At 38.1% G+C, this 25,184-nt stretch overlaps 1 long non-coding RNA gene across 1 annotated transcript in view; it reads left to right on the top strand.

Annotated features, from left to right (window-relative positions):
* Positions 1-5,458: 5,458 nt before the first annotated feature.
* LOC124589793 overlaps positions 5,459-25,184 on the top strand; it is a 153,132-nt gene continuing 133,406 nt past the window's right edge. The window contains exon 1 of the long non-coding RNA XR_006976269.1: positions 5,459-5,610. This is a non-coding gene — a long non-coding RNA (uncharacterized LOC124589793). The remainder of the gene's footprint in view (positions 5,611-25,184) is intronic.

Genomic DNA, 25,184 nt, shown 5'->3' with positions numbered 1-25,184 from the left:
CGGGACTGACGCAGCAGCTTTTCAGAGGAAGGTTCAAGTCACGTCCGAGACAACTGTCAAACTTTTGCGTCACAGTGGTAGACAGTCTGAGGTTTCGGAAAAGTGATCCTTTAACTCTGTTGCACAGTGTAGTAGCGACTGCATCACTTTGATTAATCGTGTGAATGGCAGCTAGCCCTAAATGTGGAAAAATGTAAGTTACTGCGGATGAGTAGGAAGAACAAGCCTGTAAATGTTTGGATACGTCGTCCAGCTTGACACAATCAAGTTGTTCAAATGTCTGGGCGTAACGTTGCAAAGCGACATGAGCGGAACCAGCACGTGAAAATTGTGGACCGAGCGGTCTAAGGCGCTACTGTCATGGACTATGCGGCTGATCCCGGCGGAGATTCGAGTCCTCCCTCGGGCATGGGTGTGTGTGTTGGTCCTTAGGATAATTTAGGTTAAGTAGTGTGTAAGGTTAGGGACTGATGACCTTAGCAGTTAAGTCCCATAAGATTTTACACACATTTGAACATTTTTTGAAAATTGTGGTAGGGGAGGCAAATGGTCGACTTCGTTTATCGGGAGGATTTTAGGAAAGAGTGGGTCACCTGTAAAGGAGACCGCATATAGGACGCAAGTGCTACTTATTCTCGAGTACTGTTCGAATGTTCGGAATCAGCACCAGGTCGGACTGAAGGAAGACACTGAAAAAAATCAGAGCAGGGCTGAAATTTCGTTACCGGCAAGCTCGAACAAAACGAAAGTGTTACGGAGATGTTTCGGGAATTTATACGGAAATCCCTGCACGGAGGGCTGCGTTCTTTTCGGGAAACACTATTGAGAAAATTTAGATACCGGCTTTTGAATCTGACTGCCGAACAATTCTGCTGTCGCGAACATGCATCGTGTGTAAGGACGACGAAAATAAGATACGAGAAATTAGGGCTCATAGCACGGAGGCGTATACACAATTGTTTTTCCCTCGCTCTATTTGCGAGGGAAACAGATGGGGAAATGACCGGTAGTGGTACAGGGTACCCTCCGCCACGAACCTTACGGTGGCTTGTGGACATAAAAGTAGATATGCTTTGCCAAAAAAAAATTTTCGGTATTTTACTTGCGATTTTCATATCTTTCTTGCACCCTCTATATTCTATCCGGGGCCGATTTAAGGTCCAAGCGGCACAAGCGGCCATTTGAGGCGTCAAGCTGAAGGCGGCGTCAGAGCTGCCACAGGTGTAAGATTTCCATACAGGACGTAAAACAGTAACGGTTGCTTTGGGCGCCAAGTTCTGAGTGGCGGCAGTGGCGCCTAAGTGCAAAATTTGTATACATTCGTATCACAATTACTAGCGAAATCTGACGTGCGTGAAAGGGTATCCCGGAAAAGTGAGGTAGAAGGGTAGCGCTAAATGATAAGTTCGCTTATGTGAGAAAATGTTCTCGGACCTCTCTTATTCTACCCCGAACGTTAATTTTATAGTGTTTATGTACAAACTCCCAAGTCGTCGCTTAACTGCTACCGTCTGACCCGCACTGAGTTGGTATCGCTTCCGTCAGATGCATCCACCTGCAGGACATGCCATAATCACGTCAACAGCGAACATGGACATGTGTCTTCCGCGTGATCGTGAGAGGAACGTAGTGCTCATGCAGCTATAGTAAGGGTAGATGGCGCTGCAGACATGCTATGTACGTTGCTTTAAAGTCGGTGTCGCCATATTAGTTGCCCCAAAATATTAGCAGATTATTCTTTACAATTGCTTCTTCTTAGTTCCTAGCTAATGTCATACTGCTTTTGTGAATAACACAGGGTCAGGAAGGCATTGACACACGTTTTCTGGTGTTAAATTAATATTTGATCCAGTAATCCGACGCATTTTCCATCGTTAATTTACCTTTCCTTTTTTTATACCTTTCGAATAGCCAAGAAGAGAAGTATGTGATCAGAAATGGCTCTTTATATAATCCAGCTTATTCTTTAATAAGGAATGACGAAATTGATGTTCCGTTACATCGTCTTCCCGAAAATGATGAGAACATATTTTGTTATGTATGGATGGATTCTTTCCAATAGCTACTTCTCTGAGTTCAACCAGAGTGTTTACTTCAGTAACAGTAAATAGTGCAACCAAAATTCACGTATATAAAAGAAAATATAGCTTGAACGACACTACTAAGGATGAATTGTGGTTCCTTTTCGCTTTAGACTGTAATCTGAACGATTCATACACCTGTAAATGATGCAAGCTGGCATTTTTATCAAAACTCCTGCACAGGAAGCTGAAACGTCCCCTTAGAAAAATTATGAAATGACTGTGCTAGTAAACTTCTACGTTATTTGATACAAAGACAGCTGAGTAAAACTGAACGTATTCAGACAGTTCTCTCTTTTCTTATTCTGATCATCATTAAACCGACACACAATAACTTTTAGCGCAACGCAATCTGACTTTCAATAATCCCTACAAAAGAGTGGCCCTGACTAACAATAACCTATACGTTTCATGAATCACTTACCTCACAAAAATCTTCGTTTCCGAAGTACTGTAATACAGCGAGCGCCAACACTGCCATCTAAATAAAAGATTCTAACTACTGAAGGCACTAACTACTGATAGGCATATTTACCAATGAAAAATTTTTATAGAGAACAAACTATGTATTTACCTTAATCAATTCAAGACATCCATCTTTACAAGTTTCCTTTTTATGGCGGACACACGTCCAGATCGCCCTCTCAAAACTCTGGCATCTCTGTCTCCACATCCACCACTGCTGGCGGCTCACCTCCAACTGCCCAACACCACACAAGCGAATATTCCAACAATGAGTCCAACCAGCCACAGACTGCACACAGCACAGCAAGTGATTTTCATACAGAGCGCTACGTGGCGTTACCAACATAAAAACCTAAACAGCCTACTGATAAAGCCAGTTTCGGGGCAACCAACATGGCGGACGTCACCTTCAAACGAGGCCTACGAGAAAAATAGGCAGCAATGTACACGTCACAGCACGTGACCCTTCAGGTCTTACGAGTGCAGCATTCGTCTCCAGTAGGGAGCGAGTAACTTTTGCAGACTAGTTTAATAATTCTTAAGTGCGCGTTTAAATACATGCAAGTTCTCGGAAACACGCAACGGAGTTACGACCTTTCGTGTGTTACTTTTCATTGACATATTGATTTCCCATGGGTTCTGCACGGAGTGGGCCCTTTGCAATGTACAGGGTGACAATTATTGAATTATAAGAAATAAAATCGTCATAACTTCTGAACGGTTTCTGTTAGGATGTTCAAACAGCACGATTGCCCGAGGGGCATAACGGGAATTAGTATGCGCATGCATGATCTCCTTCAGCGACGAAGCCCACTTTAATTTGGAGGCGTTCGTCAATAAGCAAAACTGGCACGTTTGGAGGACTGAGAATACGCTTTTCGCGATCGAGAAGTTTCTTCACCCTCAACGGGTGACTGTGTGGTGTGCAATGTCCAATCACAGAATAATCCTTACAATCTTCCTTTATGGCACTGTGACAACACAACGGTACGTGAAGCTTTTGTAAGATGATTTCATCCTCATTACCCATAGTGATCCTGATTTCAACAAGATATGGTTCTTGCAAGACGGAGCTCGACCCCCATCGAAGCATATTCGATGTCCTGGAGAAGCACATTGGGGACCGCATTGTGGCTCTGGGGTACCTAGAGGCCACTGGCATGGGCCACGAGTTACCGACACATTCTCTGGATCTGAACACATCTGACTCCTTTTTGCAGGGCTACACTAAAGACAAGGTGTACAACAATAACCCCAAAACAATTGTTGAGCTGAAAACAGCCGTTCAGGAGATCATCGACAGCATTAGTGTCCCAACACTTGAGAGGATCGTGGAGAACTTCGCTATTCGACTGCGCCACATTATCGCCAATGATTAACACGTCATAACCTAAATGTTTGCAACTAATTTACGTTTTTTTCGTGTAGTTCAATAACTGTCACCATGCATGTCGGGCAAGGCGACTAGTTCGTTGCGGGATCTATATTTCTCGTGGTTCAGATGGCTCTGAGCACTATGGGTCTTAACATCTGAGGTCATCAGTCCCCTAGAACTTAGAACTACTTAAACCTAACTAACCTAAGGAAATGACACACAACCATGCCTGAGGCAGGATTCGAACCTGCGACCGTAGCGATCGCGCGGTTCCGGACTGAAGCGCCTAGAACCGGTCGGCCACTGCGGCCGGCTATATTTCTCGTGAATCCTGCCTTTAAGTTCGTTATCTCATGAAACCTCCTCTTATTACACTCTTCTAGACAGTTTCTTGTGGTGTCACCGCCAGACAGCACACTTGCTAGGTGGTAGCCTTTAAATCGGCCGCGGTCCGGTAGTATACGTCGGACCCGCGTGTCGCCACTGTCAGTGATTGCAGACCGAGCGCCGCCACACGGCAGGTCTAGAGAGACTTCCTAGCACTCGCCCCAGTTGTACAGCCGACTTTGCTAGCGATGGTTCACTGACAAATTACGCTCTCATTTGCCGAGACGATAGTTAGCATAGCCTTCAGCTACGTCATTTGCTACGACCTAGCAAGGCGCCATTATCATTTGCTATTTATCTTGTGATGCATGTACCGTCAGACCGATGTTTACCAATTATAGATTAAAGTTAAGTATTCCAGAAGCTACGTCCTTTTCTTGCTAGTATAATTACTTTACCTGTTCCAGACCTCACGCCAGCCTGCGTGAGCTTAAGCGCGTGCCTTTCGGCTACCTCCTAGTGGCTTGGCTGTCTTGCTAAGTCACAACATTTCTTATCTTTATGTTAGTTTTATAATGAAACAGCTGCATCAAAGGGACTCTGAGAATAGAGGCAAACTTAGATAACCATTTACATATGAAGAATTTTAAACATCTATGTGACATGATGTCGTTAAGTCTCCGAAGAAATCGTCAGCCTTACATCGGTCCTACCGGCCGTTTAATTATAGAATGAAGTGAGACTTTGTATGTAAAGAAAGGAAAGATATTACGATTACTATTCATTTGGTTATGGATGCACTTCCGTGGAACAAACTCAAGCGTGTAATATTTTGCAATGGAAAGAATACTGACGAGTAAGTAAAAAGCGTTAGAAGCTGAACCGCTTGCCAACGAACGTAATACATGCATTATTAACAAAAAGAGCTCCGTTTCTCGGCAACGGACCGTGAAACGCCGGTACATGAATAAGCAGACGTGATGGGGAAGGAGATAAGGCTGCGGTCGGTATCTGGCGGATTCTGCGGGCGCTTATCGACGCTGCCGGGGCACAGACGGATGCAGATGCGGCTGCCGGCCGATCCATTATTCAGCGCCGCGCAGACAAACAACAGACGCGGCGCTTATGCGGCCGTCGGCGCTTCCGCGATGGGAGTGTCTTCTGTCTGCCCGTGCGTGTGTCTGGCGCGACCTTCTGGGCTAACGGCGCGACATCCCTCATGCCCGGCCCGGAGCGAGATCCCGTCTAATAATAGGCCGCGCCACACGGCCGCTGCCACACGGACCGCAGGAGATATTCTCTAACGTTCACGCTACTGTTTTTTGGTGTACATTCCACTCAGCCTGTACATCACCACCGAACGTAAGTAAACGTTGTGGTAAGGAGAAACGATTACAGTTGTTTTGGTTGTTGACGAAAACAAGGAAACAAAACTAAAAAACCGTAATGTGTTGGGTCAACTGAGGAAACGGGATGCAATCCGACGGCTTTGACCAATGACGTCATTGGTTGCTCATAGATACTAATGTCTTTACTTTCGAGCCGTAGATAATAAATCTGTTGTCTGCTGTGGATAAGCGCCGTCATTGTTAATTGAAATACGGTACTCGTAAATGATCGTGTTTCTAAAATACAGCGCTAGGCATTGCGTAAGATTTTTTTCGTTTGCACTGATTTCAATATTTGGTTCTTTGAAATTCTTTCTATACTTAATTTCGTTCTTAGCGTGTTTCAGATACACTATTGGCGATTAAAATTGCTACACCAAGAAGAAATGCAGATGATAAACGGGTATTCATTGAACAAATATACTAGAACTGACATTTTCACGCAATTTGGGTACATAGATCATGAGAAATCATTACCCAGAACAACCACCTCTGGCCGTAATAACGGTCTTGATGCGCCTGGCCATTGAGTCAATGACGTCTACAGGTACAGCTGCCCATGCAGCTTCAACATGATACCACAGTTCGTCAAGAGTAGCGACTGGCGTAATGTGACGAGCCAGTTGCTCGGCCAACATTGACCAGACGTTTTCAGTTGCTGAGAGATCTGGAGAGTGTGTTGGCCAGGGCAGCAGTAAACATTTTCTGTATCCAGAAAGGCCCGTACAAGACCTGCAACATGCGGTCGTGCATTATCCTGCTGAAATGTAGGGTTTTGCAGGGATCGAATGAAGGATGAGCCACGGGTCGTAACACATCTGAAATGTAACGTCCGCTGTTCAAAGTGCCGTCAATGCGAACAAGACGTGACCGAGACGTGAAACCAATGGCACCCCACCGCGATGTCGCCAAACACGGATACGACCATCATGATGCTGTGAACAGAACCTGGATTCATCCGAAAAAATGACGTTTTGCCATTCGTGTACCCAGGTTCGTCGTTGAGTACACCATCGCAGACGCTCCTGTCTGTGATGCAGCGTCGAGGGTAACCGCGGCCATGGTCTCCGAGCTGATACTCGATGCTGCTGCAAACGTCGTCGAACTGTTCGTGCAGATGGCTGTTGTCTTGCAAACGTCCGCATCTGTTGACTCAGGGATCGAGACGTGGCTACACGATCCGTTACAGCCATTCGGATAAGACGCCTGTCATCTCGACTGCTAGTGATAAGAGGCCGTTGGGATCCAGCACGGTGTTCCGTATTACCCTCCTGAACCCACCGATTTCATATTCTCATTGGATCTGACGAACGCGAGCAGCAATGTCGCGATACGATAAACCGCAATCGCGATAGGCTACAATCCGACCTTTATCAAAGTCGGAAACGTGATGGTACGCATTTCTCCTCCTTACACGAGGCATCACAACAACGTTTCACCAGGCAACGCCGGTCAACTGCTGTTTGTGTATGAGAAATCGGTTGGAATCTTTCCTCATGTCAGCACGTTGTCGGTGTTGCCACCGGCGCCAACCTTGCGTGAATGCTCTGAAAAGCAAATCATTTGCATATCACAGGATCTTCTTCCTTTCGGTTAAATTCCGCGTCTGTAGCACGTCATCTTCGTGGTGTAGCAATTTTAGTGGCCAGTAGTGTAATTTGGAAGAATAGCGTATCATTTAGAAGACTTCTTAGTTTTTCATTTTCGTTTGCAGATACGGATTTATCTGTTCCCATGAATATGGAAGACTTAAAGCAGGCTTTGGGCGTAGATAGGATGGCAACCATTCGTTTTTTGCAAATGTCTGCTGGCAACCATTCGATTTTTGCAAATGTCTGCTCTTCTTGCTGATTACGTTCGCTGGCATGAGGGCGGCGAACATATGCGCCTGATAAGTGTGTCTGCTCGTCGTACTCACCATTTAATCATATGGAGGTTTAGCAAGGATCAACTGTGGCGCTCAATTAGACGAGGAGCTTGCTTTGAGAAATCGAAGCTGGCCTTGAAAACTACATACTGTTGGTGTTTGAGGATCCTGTGTGGTTGGGTGTGATGATGTAGTTTTTAAAGTAGTTCCTAATCGAACGAAGGAGGTGTTGGTGAAATTAACTGAAGCTCGTATTTCAGAAGATTCTGTAGTTATTTACGGTGGTTTTTCTTCATATAGGGATCCGGGGATAAGGGGTTTTCAGTATCTTGTCGTGAATCATAATACTGAATTCAGATCTTCATCAATTGAAGGTTGTACCAGTAGTATAGAATGTTATTGGTCAGCCATAAAATCTGTTGTAGGGAGGGGGACATGACGCATTTCAATACTAAAGAGCCATTTGGATGGATATTCATGGAGGCGTAGTGTACCTGATACATGTTGCTGGTTTAAGTGTTTCCTTAAACGTGTTGGGCAAATGTATCGTCCAAAATCTGTTAGTTAATTTCAGGTTGGGATGACGGGTGGGGACTGCAACTGACAAATAACGAGAAGTTCAGCTGCAGAATAGGATACTATGGTATCGAAGACGAAGAAATCGATGAACATAACATTGGTATCCCGTACCTCAGTTTGGTATCCCGTACCTCAGTCTTATGTTAGATAATTTTCTTCTTTGAATTATTTTTGTTTATTATTTTACTTCATTTCGTTGATGTGAATTTTTGGGTTTATATATTTTTGTGTATGTGTGTATGTATGTATGTGTGTATGTCTGTTTTTTTCGTGCTGTTGTGTTTTTTTGTGTATGTGGGTATGTGATTTTTCCGGACGTCTTTCAAGGCGAGCTTTCGTTTCTTGTGAAGGAGTTTGCATATGTCAAGTTTAGATTTTCATTTTCATGTAGCACTGAATTTGCCTATTTTGATTTATTTCTTTGTCGTATTACATTGTTCTGCGTTAAGTATGGGTTCGTCAGCTGCAGTACGGAGTACAAATTTTGCAGTTGTTGCTCTTTTTCCCTTACCTGGTATTAGTGACATTACGACTTTTTTCGGTTCTATACAAGGACTACTGAAGGCAAAAAAACTGACATACGTAAAATTTGTATCCCATACTTTAGTTGACCTATAAAGGTCAACTGAAGTACAAGATACACATGTTATAAATCTCGTTATTTCCCATTCGCTAGTACTAGCATCCTATTCTTCGGTTGACTTATATAGCATAACTGTGGGATACAAAATTTTGCTGTTGTCGGTTTTTTAGAGTCGCTAGCAAGACCTATTATACAGTTCACCTGAAGTATGGGGTACAAATTTTATATGTGCCGTTTCTTTCCGCCTTCGCGTACTTGAGCTGAGGTACGGGATACCAATGTTATGTTCATCGATTTCTTCGTCTTCGATACCATAGTATCCTATTCTGCAGTTGATCTATATTGGTCAACTAAAGTATGGGATACAAATATTTTGTATGTAGGTCTTTTCGCCTTCGCTAGTAATACTACCTACGTAAGAACAGAATGATAGTTGTAGCGGTGGCGAAAGAAACAACACCAACAAAATTTGTATCCCGTAGAATAGGATACTAATGCTAACGAAATCGGAGAAGTCGACGTACATTAAATTTGTATCCCGTTCTGCAGCTAAGCTATACAGATCGACAGAAATTTGACATACAACTCATATATACGTCAACTGAGATATTCCATGCTACCGCTACTTCTACCCCTTTTTTCTTCACTTTTTACAGAAGTACTAGGACGCAAACAAGCGATTTCCTTAACATTATGTTCGAAATATTACTGGACGTGATGTATGTCTACCATCTGTTTTCTCTCCTGTATTCCTTTGTTTATGAACACTCGTCTTTGCTGTTAAATCTGCATATAGATCGTCTTTGGCAAATTCTGACGTCATTGGTCAAAGCCGACGGGTTGTATCTCGTTATTCAGTGCACCTGTGTTTTGAAATTGTGTCGCAACATTATATTCTCTCTGTACGATACGTTGCAAGGTTGAAAGGTTCCTGCAGAGTGAGTCTGTTTTATAACAGCGTATAACGAGACTTGTTAATGATCGTATTGGTATCCATATCTACAACGCTACTAAAATTGGGTCATCAGTTTTCAGAATTCTATGTTTACTAACGAGTTCTATATTTTTCGAACAATGTTGCTGACTGGAAAACTCTTCGAAATTGTGAATGGAATGGGTATAAAATAAAGAATATTTACAACTTGTCCAAGAACCTAGCGGCAATTATAACAGCTGTCATTAAAGAGAAGCAGTGTCTGAGAAGGGAATGTGACGGGGTTGTAGCCTATCCATGATGTTATTCAATCTGTAGATTGACCAAGGGATATAAGCAATCAAAGGGAAAATTTTGATTACAAATAAAAGCTTACAGCTTTGGTGATGACATTTTAATTCTATCATAAGCAGCAAATGACTTGGAAGAGCTGTTGAAAGGAATGGGCAGTGTCGTGAAAGAAGGATACAAGATAAACGCCAGCAAAAACAAAACAAGGATAGTGGAATTTAGTCGAATTAACCCATGTGATGCTGTGGGAATTAGACTAGGAGGCGAGACACTAAAAGTAGTAGACGAGTTTTGCTATTTGAACAGGATAACAACTGATGATGGTCGAAGAAGTCATGTCCGATTGCCCAACCCAGTGGGGACAGATCGGAAACTTTAATTTATTTAAGCTACAGGGAAAGATGGGTAATACATAACATGTACAAGAAGGAAGAGATAATGAAAAGAGCAAAAGACCAAGAATGAAGTGCAGGGATTAAAAAGGTTGTAAAACAGGGGTGTAGTATTTCCCCTGGCTGTTCAATCTTTACATTAAAGAAGCAATGACAGAAATAAAAGAAAGGTTCAAGAATTGGATTAACATTGAAGGTGAAAAATACCTGTCTTAAGACTCACTCATGACAGTGCTATTTTCACTGAAAGTGAAGATGAGTTACAGAACCTGTTGAATGAAATGAACAGTCTAATGCGTATAGAATATGGATTGAGCGTAAATTGAGGAAAGACAAAAGTAACGAGAAGTAGCAGAAATAAGAACAGTGAGTATCTTACCATAATCAGTAATCACAAAGTAAATGAAATTAAGGAATTCTGCTTCTGTGGCAGCAAAATTACCCACGATGGATGGAACAAGGAGAAAACAAAAATCAGACTAGCACATATTCCCGGCCACGAGAAGTCTACTGGTATCAAATACTGGGCTTAACTGGAAAAAGATATTTCTGAAAATGTACGTTTCGAGTACAGAATTGTGTGGTAGTGAAACATCAACTGTGGGACACTAGAACAGAAGAGAAAAGATGCCTGTGAGATGGGATGCTACAGAAGGATATCGATTGTTAGGTGGACTGATAAGGTAAGCGATGAGGAGTTTCTCCACAGAATCGGCGAGGAAAGGAATATATGGAACGTATGGAAGAAAAAGGGGCAGGATGTAGGAGATCTGTAAAGACGTCAGGGGATAATTTCTATCATTCCAGAGGGGGCTGCAGAGGGTAAAACCTATAGAGAAATACAGAGGCTGGAATACATCCAGCAAATAATAGAGGATGTATGTTGCAAGTGCTGCTCTGACATAAAAAAGTTGGCACAGGAGACAAATTTGTGGTGAGCGACATCAAACCTATCAGAAGACTGAGAACAAAAACATCATTCGTTTACAAAGTTCTGTATTTTCCAAAGTATAATTGTACAAATATGACTGATGCATGAACAGAACCGTAACCTCAATAATTTTGTATTCTGCAACCTACAAAATTTTTGTGAGTGCCCTTCTTGTCACATGACACACGTCCAGAGGTAGTAAAGTTTATTCCATACTTTGCGTAGCAGTATCCAGTCAATGCCCATCAAAGCTTCATTGATGCATTCTCTGAGCTGTTCCTGTGTTTTTGGCAATTGAGGTATGTAAACATTGACCTGTGTGTACAGCTAAAGGAAAACGTCACAAGGCCATAGGTAAAGCGACGTGAAGGGGGGGGAGGGTGTGGGCGGTGAGGGAATGGAGCCACACCATCTTCACCACTATGCCCAATCCAGCGACGAACATCGTTGTCCCAATGAAGGGCGCACCATCTCGGAATCAGCAGTCACTTGTAGAAACAGTCACAGTTGCACCACATTTAGATAAGAGATATGTGTCACAATCTTCTCAAAGAAGAAAAATTACCCATACAGTTTCGCCTGGGACACTGCATAGAATCTCGTTCATATGCGACTCTTTCAAGAGGACTATAAGTGCACTACACTGTGGCGTTAACCTTTCTAGATAAACGGAAGTTTGTTTCGTCTCTGCACATCATCTAGGAGGCGAAATGTTTATGGTCAAATGCTTCATGCATTGTGACGGAAAGCTAAAGGAGCCCAAATGAAACTTTCCTTCACCCTTTCCACGGTCGCATGCTTGGCCGACAGGTACTTTTCTGTTTATAGAGACAACCAGTGTCCATAAACAGTTGATACCAAAGCATAATACTCTGTTTATATGGTAGTTCTTTTCCATAATTCTTTCCGAATGAATGCTGCGTTATTGTAACAAATAAGCAGCATCTCGCATATTCCAAAAGACGAACACTCTTTTCTTGCTTTGTGGCCATTTTGACAAGGCACTCCACTCGTATCATCAATCATGTTTTGCAGGTAATACTTTGGAAAATATGTTTTGCTGTGGTGGTCTTCAGTGCGATGACTAGTGTGATGCTGTGCTCCATGCTACTCTATCCTGTGCAAGACCATTCATCTTCAAATAATTACTATAACCCAAATCTTTCTGAATTTGCTAATCGTACTCACCTGGCGGTCTTCCTCTACGGTTCCCTCCCCCCCCTTTTCCAGCCATCCCTCCAGTACTAAACTGGCGATCCCATAAAGTCTTAGAATGTGTTGCATAAACCACCGATGCCTTCTTCCAGTCAGGTTGTGCCATATACTTGTTTCCTCCCCAGTTCTCTTCAGTACTTCTTCATAAGTTATGTGAGCTACCAATTCTGATCTTCATAATTTTTCTCTAACACCACATATCAAAAGCTTCTGTTTTCTTATCTAAAGTGTTTATCGTCGATGTTTTGCTTCCATATATGGCTGCACTCCATACAAGTACTTTGAGGAAGCTCTTCCTGATACTTAGATCTACATTCGATGTTAGAAAATTTCTTTTCTTCAGAAAGGTTTTTCTTGCTATTGCCAGCTTACACCCAAACAAACCCTTCCAATCTATTTTAAAAAATTAGTTTAACTGAATCTCATAAAAATTACAAATTTAATTATATACACAACAATCTGAATTCCATTTAATAATAAATTTTAACTATTTATCAAAATACTGAAAATGAGTTAAATATAAACCATTTTGTTGTAATTTTAAGCATCTATAAAAATGACTAAAAATGAGTTAAATATAAATTTTTAAGTGAATTAAAAAAAGCTCATGCATTAAAAAGTAATAAAGTTTTAAAATGAAGTAGAAAATTTTTATTTTACTTTTTTTAACATTTCATAAGTTTTTAATCTTGTAAATTAGCTGACCCACACATATAATATTCATCTTTCCAAAACTTTTTTCCTTTAAAAAAACTATTATCAGGTTTTTAAATACTGCATTAGCTATCCCACAAATTTACTATTAAAATATTCATAAACTTTTTTAAATTTTTAAAAAAGTCCATTAATTTTTTTATTTAAGTCTGTTATCTTTCTTAATTTTTAGCTTTTAAAATCATTTTCTTCCTTGTAAATGAAAGAACAATTAAAATCCTTCACAGAAATACAAATTTCTCACTTTTGTAAAATAAATAATGCAAGGCGATATTGTAACTTAAGAAAAAATTAATATTATAGTTAAATTAGAGTCATCTTATATTTAAACATGTCATCATCTATCAGAGAAAAAACGAAAGAATAAATTGGGAACAATTACTTTACTGTAATATTTAAACTAGTGATGAACTACAAATGTCAGAAATAAAATAAACTTGCTTGATTCATTATTTTTCTTGTATGTATTAAACACAGGAAGTTTGAAAAATGAAAAATATTGTCTAACAATACATCATGGGTTAAAAATAAATTTTATATGTTGTTGAGAGACAAAATGAAGACAAAAGATAATGTTACAAAATTTGTGCTTCAACCTACCTAGAGAAAATAAAGCAGCTAAAAAATTTAGAAAAGGAATCTCAATGTTTTAATTTAATACCTAATTTCGAAGCTTGTGGTTCTAGTTGGACATTTAATTTAATTATTGGAGTACAGTCATCAATTAGTAGTCATGTTCCATTAAGATGTTGAACTTATAATGAACTACCAGAAAAATAAAAGGAAGACAACCTTGTATTAATGTTAAAAATAATGATTGAATATGTTTTCTGCCTCAAAAGGATCAGTATTAAATCCAGTAGATACACATAAATGAAAAAATGACACAGAATAAGTAATCATTAAAAACTATTAAAGAGTTTTAAGAAGAAAATTCCTAATATTCTGTTTCCTGCTGAACTTGATGATATATCAAAAACTGTAACTGAAATTAATGTACCTATTATTGTTTTTCATTTGGTGAAATATAAGGATACCAATTAAGAAAAGCAAAACTAAAACAGAAAAACATATTAATTTATTATACTTTAAAGAAATATTAATTCACACTTCTGTCACATAGAAGATTTGTCAAATTAATAAAGTGTGGAACAAAAATTTATTTGTGATTTACTTTTAATACATTTTAACAATATTGAAAAATTAGATAATCATACAGAAAATTGTTTTATTAATAATCTGTTAAAAGTAGAACTATCAGAAAAAGGAGAGAATATTAAATTTGGAATTATAAATATACTCATTATTTATACAGATTTTAGATGTTTCTATAAAAATTAAGGAAAATATAGCTAGTATTAATATCTTATGACATTTCTAATGGTTAAATAAAGAAAGGATGTATATAAACATAACAATCAACAAATAAATCAAACTGAATTAAAATTAAATAAATAACCATAAATTATAAATTATCAAAAATATGAATGTAGCGGTTTTTGTTATAAAATATATAAATGAAGACCAATAAGATCCAGTCATACATAGAGAACACAAAGGTTATAAATTATTTATTGAATGTATGAAACATATGTTGAACAAACTGTGGAAATTTATTCTGATTTAGAAGAAATGGAACCTTTAACTTCTGAATTACAATCAAGAGACAATAAACCTAAACTTTGTTCTTTGTCTACAAAAAAATTATACAAAACAAATAAATCTGACATATCGATCATTTAACAGAAAAAAATCAATTATTTAATAATTGCAATTGACAATTAAAACGTCCTGAGATTAGAAATTTTGTGACACATTTTTAAGATATTCATTTAAACAATGTCTACATATTTTTATATAGCCATCTTTTGTATATTTCTTGGAAGTAAAATTATCAAATGATGTCACAACCTCACAATTTTTAAATATCTTAGATTTAATAGCTTCCATCTACTTGAATTGAAAAGAAATATCAACAAAAGTCAGATGAGAGATTTGATTTTAGTATTGAAAATTAAGATGTTTGAAATGAAGAAATAAATAGAATACTATTGTATGTTGTACAACAAAGTGAAGACAATTGCTGAAGACCAACTTTTATCATTTTAGTATTACTTAATAATATCTTCAGATACCAAGATTATATCATTAGAACACAAAGAAAAATATCTCAAATACAAATAAATGACATGAGAAATTGTGAACAAATCTTAAGACATCATTATCAGACAACTCTCAATGAAAACATTTATCTATTTCTACACAAATTCCATCAATAAATTAAAATTTCTGTTTATTAATTGAAAAACATTAATTTTTTGCAAACTGTTAGTAATAGTTTTTTCTTACGTTCTCCAGTATCATCTTTTATATCGATGTATAATTTAATATTCCTCACAACAAAGACTTTATTTCCATTTTTATTTTCTTTAATACATATATAATGTTTTTACAATGACTAAATATTTCTAAACTTTTTGAACTCTTATGCCCTGTATGAATTAACGTAGTTACTCTATCATAACATTATTTATTAGTTTTTAAGTAAAATTTGTAGTCAATGAAGCTATATAAAAACAGCTTACACCAACATTTTTATAGCTGTCTCTTATATGGACAGATCATCTTGTTTTGAGATACTGAGAAATAACTATTTAGTTGAAATAACCAGCTCATTTAGTAATTAAAAAATAATTAACTAAATGAAAACAAATTGGGGTCTGAAAATAAGGATTCCAGAAAATATATAAAAAATAATCATGCAAACACTTGTCTATTTCTTTTTTGATATCCTATAATTACACTAGGAAGTTGTGATAATACATCACTAATGATTGGTAATTATACTTTTTATCTTCAGGATGGTTAACCTGAGATAGATCTCATCATTTATATATAATTATACTTTTTACCTGCAATATGGTTAACCTGAGATAGATCTCATCATTTATATATTTATTCTACAAGATTAAGGTCAACTAAAATTTGAATAATCTTACAAAAGATCCAAAAATTGACATAAATTTCTACTATTGAAACTAATAATGAAATTATGATGTTACATGTATGTGGAAACACTTCAGTTGAAATTCTTGATGGATATATTCTCATAAATCAACATATAAATAGAGAAATTTTACTAGAGATATACATCAGGGAATAGAATGTTTTACTTAGTCAGAACATTATCTAGAATACCAAATCAATTAGTTAATGATTATTTACAGTTTTATAAGTTCTTAGATAAGATGATTCTAATTTAAATTGTATTTAACATGAGTTTGTTCTCAATTAATTAAAATTTGATGAAATTAAAGATAGTGTGATAATTGTTGGAACAACAATAGATTTGGATTTATTACAATAGACATGGTGATAATAATTAATGAAGGAAAATATGGAAATAAAATTAAAGATTTTTAACAAAATGAAAATATAAAGTATAAAAATCTAAAATCCTAAAAATATAAAACATGAAAACTTAAAACATAAAACTTTAAGAAACAGGTTATTAATGTCTTTTATCTTCATAAATGTTTTCATAATATCATCATCAAAACAGACTTAGTATACTTTCAGTGTATGATCCTGAAATTGCTAAAAAAGCTAATTGCAATGGAAGGATAAAAGAAGAATTAAAAGAAGAATTTAAAAATTGACAAATGACCAAGAACAGAATATGAAAAATTTAAAAAAGATCAACATGCCATTGATGCAATAGAAAAACTTAAATAATGAATTGAAAGTTTTGGTGAGAACATACGAAAAGCTATTGAAGAAAATGGAGAAGTAGAAAACAATTGCTCCTGACATTCCTTATCACCATTACTTAGAAGAATTTAACGGCATAACAACGATAGTGATTAAAGAGATTCTGCACTCAGCAAATCAGAAATACAGTATTTATTGAAGAAATATAAGGAGAGGGTAAAAGTAGAAATAAGTCAAAAGATGAGCAAAACAGAGGAAAGTTAAAATATGATGAACAAAAAATTAAAAAATTAACATAAGTTAATCAGTATTAGAGCATATCAGGCACACTGATGATCAAGTTTATGGACGAAGACCTGTTGCCACTGCTAAAGATTTGATAGGCGTAAATTAAGTCATTGATAGGACTTATGAAGGTAAAGAGGGAGTAATGCAACTAATAACTAAAACACAGATTGCTATGGATGATATGGGGTGAAGTTTACCTCTACTGATTTATTAAATTGTGCAATATATTCTCATAAAAATCCAAATAAGATAAAATCAAGTAGAGGCATTAAATACACTGATTTGATTAAAAAAAATTTCGAAGTTTAATTTCCAATATTATCAGAAGATGAATAAGATGAGAAAACAGATGAAGAATTAGTAAAAAAGGTACAGAAAAACTAACTGAATATATTTTGATAAACATTGTTAAAGACTTAATCAACTGATTAGCAGTAACCCATAGGGAAGAATTAGCTAGGATAAAAACTATTATGATGCTGAATTTGGCCGGCCATTGTGGCAAGGGGTTCTGGGTGCTTCAGTCTGGAACAGCGCGACTGCTACAGTTGCAGGTTCGAATCCTGCCTCAGGCATGGATGTGTGTGATGTCCTTAGGTTAGTTAGGTTTAAGTAGTTCTAGTTGTAGGGGACTAATGACCTCAGATGTTAAGTCCCATAGTGCTCAGAGTCATTGGAAGCATTGGATGCTGAATTTGTTATTATAAAGTTAACATACTATATTTGTTTTCATTTCATTTGCTGGCAATATACCAAAAGAATTAATCAGATATTTAGGAAAAATGATTTGTATTATAACATTGAATGCAAAAGTTTGATGAATTTATTTATTGTCATTTGTGGTTATTTGAATCAAATATTTTGTCAGTTAATTATAAGTTAAATGATAATTTGAAACCTAATAAATTGACATTATCTGCAATAAAATAAAAATAAAGAATTAACAATTAGGAAAGTTCTTAGAATCAAAAATTGATGAACAGGATTAGAAAAAATACGATGCAGCCTAACTGCTTCAGTTGACACATACTCAGCCTCATAATTAAAAATTACTAAGGAATTAGAATCAAAAATTAATGAAGACAAATTAGAAAAAATTAAATAAGCTTTTGAATCAAAAATTATTAAAGAATAAAAATAATTATTAGTACAGAATAAAAATCAAATAATAATAAACGATTGGATCACATGATTAGAATATTAGGTCCAACTGGAGTGTTCACAGTAACTCACTCTGTCTCATGGTCACCTCCACCTTTGAAGTTCCCTCCTGGAGATCCGAATGGGGGACCCGTCTGGAGTCATTTTCCAATGGAGAGATCAGCGATACACTTTTTTTCAATTACTGGCCACATGTCATCTGGATACACGTTATGTGTCTTTAATGAAGCTGTTTCCATTGCCATCTGCATCCTTACACCATTGATCATTAGTGATTCTTTCACCATGTAGGGTCAATTTCCCTCCTCAAGAGCAAGAGAGTGCCCTGAACATTTGTAACTCCTCCTCCCTCTTTGACATGACCATTGGCAGAATGAGGATGACTTCTTATGCCAGAAGTCTTCAGCTATCGTTGCTGATGACTTTTATTCAAAATTTAAGCAGTGCTGAGATTCCAACATGGTACCAAGGACATTTTGATTATTAATGAAAGACGTTATCAGTAGATCACGGGTACATCATTTGTAGTAGCCTGTATTCTAATAGCAAATCGCACGTTTACAGGGGATTACAAAAAATTACGGCGAAACGTTCAGGAAACATGGCTCACAGGTGGAGAAAGAAAATATATAATACTGACGTGGGTGTGGGAAAGATTTATTCCCGAGTTAGAGCTCGATTTCTACTATTTTTAAACACGTTAATGATGGTAAACACTCAGGAAAGGAACGTATCACCACACTATGGAACACTTTCGTGAATGAAGTGTTTAACGGTCCTCCTTTAGCGAGTACACAGGCGTCAACGTATCGTGGCATTGATTCCGTGATGCACTGATCTATCCTGTGAGAATTTCGTATTGTTTCACAGCTTTCCAGAACACGAGCATGGAGACTCTGCACATTTTGTACAGGGGTTCTGTCTGGAAGAGTTTTCAAATTTCCTCACAAGTAAAAGTCTGGTGAATTGATGTCCAGAGAGCGTGCAGGCCAAGGAATTCATCTACTTCTACATATCGATCTCTCGTGGAATCTATTATTTAGGATCCTACTAACATTAACACTGAAATGAGAAGAAGGCGCAATCTTGCATGTAGTACATATATTGTCGCACTCGTAAAGGCACGTATTCCAGCAGAAAAGGTGGAGTACTGTCTTAGAAAGCAAGGTAAGTTACTCCGTTGAGCCTGGATGGGAGAACATGCGGCCTTAACAGCCACAAACAAGGCTGATTGTGCTAATTTACGATCTGATCACGTTGAAATGAAGCCTCATATGTGAGCGGCATTTTTGAACTAACTTGAGGTTTGAGACATTGTTGAGCGAACCATTCGCAGAAGTATACCCTTGGACGAAAATCAGCTACTGTACATGATAAGGATTCTGCGGTTTCTCATGTAGAGCTCTCCAGAAAGTCATGTGATCAACATAACTTGTTGCCGCTAATTCTCTTACGCTGACAGTAGGGTAGTCGTCAACTGCACGAACAAATTCCTCGTCCAGTTGAGGTGGCCTAGGCCTCCCCCAGTCGCCAGTTGTAGGCTTGAACGTCCTGTGCTCCTGAAGACGACGAACAATTGCTTCAGACATTCTGGAAAGGTCTCCCGATACAAACGTTGAGCGTCATGGCCATTATCATCTGCTAATCCGCACAGCAACTGGCCGTGTTCCAAGCACACATTCAAGTACTCTTCGGATGCACTGTATTCGAAACTATATCAGTCATGAACACTAAGCAGTTGATACTACGAGCTTGTGCAGTCCGTGATGAACACTAAACAGTTGATATTGCATGCTTGATACTCAGAGAGAAACGAAGTTCGCATCATGTCAACACAAACGATTAACTAAGTCAACTTCACTTTTGTTGAGTTTCAGTAACTAACGCAGGAGGTGAACCTGAGAATTACAACTTACCGTACATTCTAACAAAATGTAATCAAGAGCGTATTTTGAACATTTCATGTAAGAAGATGTTTCATGTTATGCTGGCATGTTCTGTTTCTCTGTGTTCACCATGATAAATGTGATTAAAAAGAGTAGTAGGAAATGATCTCTAATATGGAAATAAACCGTTTCTGGACCCATGTCCATGTAACATATTTTATTCGTATCTGTCTAGGGGAAAGTTTCCTGAAAGTTTGACCATACATTTTTGTTACATCCTGTACTTGGCATGCTGGAACAGTGAGAGAGAGCTTTCCATTTCCTGAAAATAGATTTCCATTCCTCACGCGTATTCTGTGTTTCGTGTTGGACAACAGTCTCGTTTTGATGGTTGGTCAGTAATAGAACTGAAAGTCAAAGTGTTCAGGGCCTGTGATCACAGGACAAGTGCTTCACCATGAGCACTCGTCATGAAGACCTATCGGAAACTCTGTGAAGTTAATAAACACTAAAGACCTTTACTAAGTGAATAAATCAAACAACAAATCAACGATATACTTCTGGTTCACTGGGATTAGCAAATCTAGCCCTCTGGAGCCTCTGAACAGGAATAACAATTAGTCAGGACAACAAATAATGTAGAACTATAGCAGAGAGAATGAAACACCATTAAAAATGAGCGTTTAGAACGTTAAAACACCAGTTTAAACATGTGATAAAATCTGCCTACTGAAACATGGGAGATGCCACTTACGTACTTTGAAACATTTGAGGATTGCAACATGCACAAAACAGTTTTGCTCAGGTGTTTCAGAAACTATGTTCTGCACTGGCACTGCAGAAGTTGCTGTATAACTTCAAAAAGCAAAAAGATCATAAATGGTTCCCAGCTGAGGTAATAATTTATAAGATTTAATACAGTATTCAATCGTTATAATTCGTCCCATAGATAAGGAAAATGTCATCACTCACAATAAACAAAAGTGATAAACACACACACATGAGATATTAACCTTGACAAGTAGCAATAAGTGAACGTTAAATGCCATTTTTCGAGTGATATCTGCAGAGATAATTTTGTCTTAAATTTCTCACCAAATAATCCTTTCCTCTGTGTTCGTCATGGAGTAATGGTTTCACATCCCTCGATGTTGCCTACCAAAACTGATCCACTTAGCCTAACTTCCTTCTTAAAGTGCATCTCGAAGTTAACAGCCAGGCCTAGACTGAAAGAACTGCCCGGAAGTGGTGAGCACCTAGTGGAACTCTCTCATTAGGCTAAAACATGGAATCGCATGGCGCTTCTAGCCCATCACTTGTATAAATGTGCCAACTAACTGCACGCCATTCTGCGAGCTTCGCCGAACCGCTTAAGGACAGACGTAGCCCAAAATGCATACTGCCATTTAAACATCGATATCTGCTACAATACTACAGCTAAAATGTTAAAACTTGATACTATTATGTATAACACATCGGACGATATTATGTGCAGTTTTTGCCTGTTAATGGTTATGGAATTCATTTCATAAGGATTTGAAATTTTAATCACCAGTGTACGTATAATGTGATCAAGCATCAAAACGGAATATTTACAGCTTACTTCCACGTAAAAGACGTGTAAAATGGGTGCAACAGATTTTTGCTTAAGCTCAGAGCTACCTTCAAATAAATTTTTTAGTTTTGCGTTAAGCGAAAGTACTCTATTTTCCTTATACAGTAAAAGAGAACTTTTGTCAGACGCAAGATATGTGGTGTCACCGCCAGACACCGCACTTGCTAGGTGGTAGCCTTTAAATCGGCCGCGGTTCTTTAGTATACGTCGGAGCCGCGTGTCGCCACTATCAGTGATTGCTGACCGAGCGCCGCCACACGGCAGATCTAGTCTAGAGACTCCCTAGCACTCGCCCCAGTTGTACAGCCGACTTTGCTAGCGATGGTTCACTGTCTACATACGCTCTCATTTGCATGAAGACAGTTTAGTATAGCCTTCAGCTACGTCATTTGCTACGACCTAGCAAGGCGCCATATTCAGTTACTATGTCTTCTGAACAGATAATACTATGAATCATGTACCGTCAAGAGCGACGTTCATCATTAATGGATTAAAGTTAAGTATCAAATTAATTAAGTCCGCTTTCTGAATTCTAATTCCTTGTCATGTTCCAGACCTCACGTCAGTATAGTTCTTCCCTCCTCACGCCAGCCTGCGTGAGCTAAAACGCGTGCCCTTCGGCCTCCATTCGTAACACAATGTTGGCACTTCTGCCAACACAACAAGATAAAGAAAATGTGTTGCACAGGATTATTCAGTGATTTTAAAGAAATGTGCAAAATTTCAGGATGTAAGTTTTTACAGTTCATGAGCTAAGGTACATCATATTTTTAAAAAAATCGCTCTGCGCCAGATCTCATTTAAAGTTTTTATTTCAATTTTTAAAAATATTTCCATAGCTCTAGTCACTAAATGCTGTCGACATCCATTATCATCAGTCTCTTCCTTTTCTTCCTGGAGTATTCTGTTCCCTTGCATCCTTTGCCTAGTCAACTTTTGCATATTCTCTTCTACTGCCTGGGTTTCGTCAACTGGTGCTGCATCGTTGCGTTTCTTAATTGTGAGGGCACCTGGATGTAAGCCAACAGGAACTTAGTCCTACCAACATTTCGACTATTATGCACTAGAAAGGCATCACATGCAGCTGCCTTCGCAACATTTGAAGACAACCAGCCTTAAAAAGTGATAATTGCTATCATTCGTATTTTCTGTTTTGGCACGTACAGTATACATTTTTTCAGCATTTGAGGACTGGCTGGCTTGTACCTAGCTTTATAACATTTAAAGTAGCAAGTGGCAACCCATCCTCATACATGTGTGCCCTTCCACTGGCCTTTGCCTGAATATATTTGTGTCATATTATGCCACAGAGGAAGTGATGAGGATTCTCATCTGTGAGAAGTCTCTGGAAAAATACTGCCCTCCCAGTCTTCTGAGTTTTTTCTCAATATGCACATTGTTTCTGATGACTTTTGCATAGCATATTTGTAATGTGTGAATTTATTTGCCTGTCAGTATGTTAACACCCCCAGTGGCTTTCCATCTTCTAACTTTTTACCCTTCATTTCTTTTTCCAGTCTGAGAATGCCTTCCATTCGCTTTTGAACAAGCACTACACATTCCAGTTTTTCAATTTTAATTTGTGAACCTTAATGATTGCTTCCTAAAACAGTCTTAAAAGCACAGTACCCTCCATGACCTAGACACTTCAAATACCTGAATCATTTTGTTTGAAATTTCTGAATAACAATTTTACTTAAAGTTCTGAATGCTTACTCAGTGTTCTTGTGTTGCTGAATGAAACTGAATGTATTGAGCCGACTTTCTCTTTACTTATTCTTATCATTTCGACACTGACCCACTGCTCAAAAAATGATAATTTGACTTCGAATAATTAATTCAAAAGAATGACCCCGAATAAGAAGAAATCCTAACAATAACCCATACATATCATAAGTCACTTACCTCACAGAAGATCTTCATGACACGAACTACAGATGTACAAGCGCCAATACTGCCAGCTAGATAAGATATTCTAACTACTGAAAGCTCTAACTACTAGTAGGCATGTGGTTAGCAAAGGAAAGATTTTGTCGCAGGAATAACAATGTATTTAGTAGATTTTACCTTAATCATGTGACAATCAGTTCAAAAAACAATTAAACAATCATCAGTAATAAATCTCTATGACGGATACACATTCAGACCGTCCGCTCGCGCTAATACTGCAAACCTCCAACACTACTAATTATTAACCTATAACCTCCATCACTTCTGACTACTCACTCCCAACTTCCATCACTGCTGGCTGTTCACCTCCAACTGCTATCACTGCTGACTATTCACCTCTAACAGCGAGTCCGACCAGCCACAGAGTCTCTTACAGAGTACTCACAGCGCTGCCAGAGTTATTAATGCAGAGAGCTACATAGCGCTGCCAACATACAAACACATAAACAGCCTACTTACATGTTCAACTGACCTTTGGAGTATTAGTTTCATCCCAGCCGCTTCCATCCCACCACATGAACCCTGGTAATTCTTACTGCACACTTTCTTGTATTTCTGTTGCTACCTCACTGTTATAATTGTTCTTTCTTGTGTACAATGAGAGCAATATTTGCTCATTACTTGGAAGTCAAAGATTTTCCTTGTGTTCACACTAATAACTGAGAATACACCACGAAGTGACGTATGGCCCACCTTTATCCAAATTTTTCATCACAGGAGATACACTGATCACTGATCTGTCTTCACGACACAATGATCTTCTTCCCGTGCACCGTTAACATAGCTGCTTTCTTGTTTTGTTTACACACAGCCTCAAATCAACTGAGGAGTGTTCTATTGTAAGCAGAGAATCTGGCCAGTGGTGGAGGCATCTTCATCAAGCCACAAAACAAATTGGTGCCTTCTCTCCCTACACCTAAACATCCAATGGCATAATGTAATCTTGTATTCGCCTCACAAATTTTCTCAAATAGCGCGGAAGTCTTGAATCAGGCATAATATTTACAAACTTCACAGAAAAGATGTATATCACTTACAGTGCCTATTCTGGCAGTCAAAGAACACAGAGTTAACTCATGCACATAAAACATTAATCATAAGAGTCATTGTCTTCTTCGATCAACTCCGTGTGTCCATTAAAAATTGTCCTTCAGAGTAAGGAGTAATATTATAATACTCTGATCTAATATTTCTGGACCCTTCACGAGTGAAATTCAACATTTTCTCGTTTTTTTAATATGCGACTATTATTACATCCCATTTTGAGCAGAACGAACCAATAACTGCAAAATTGAAAGCTGAAATCAGTTTGTAACGAGTACTGCTACAAATGTATGTAAACAAAAGAACGGAAGGGCATAATTTCTGTCACATCCTTCAAGATACATCTGCAATTCGTTTCGATTATGTGACCGAAAAATTAACTCACAA

This window comes from Schistocerca americana, chromosome 2 (genome assembly GCF_021461395.2).
Source record: "Schistocerca americana isolate TAMUIC-IGC-003095 chromosome 2, iqSchAmer2.1, whole genome shotgun sequence".
Lineage (NCBI taxonomy): Eukaryota > Metazoa > Arthropoda > Insecta > Orthoptera > Acrididae > Schistocerca > Schistocerca americana.
The sequence above is the reverse complement of the archived record's forward strand: the minus strand, read 5'-3'. Positions and strand labels throughout refer to the sequence as shown.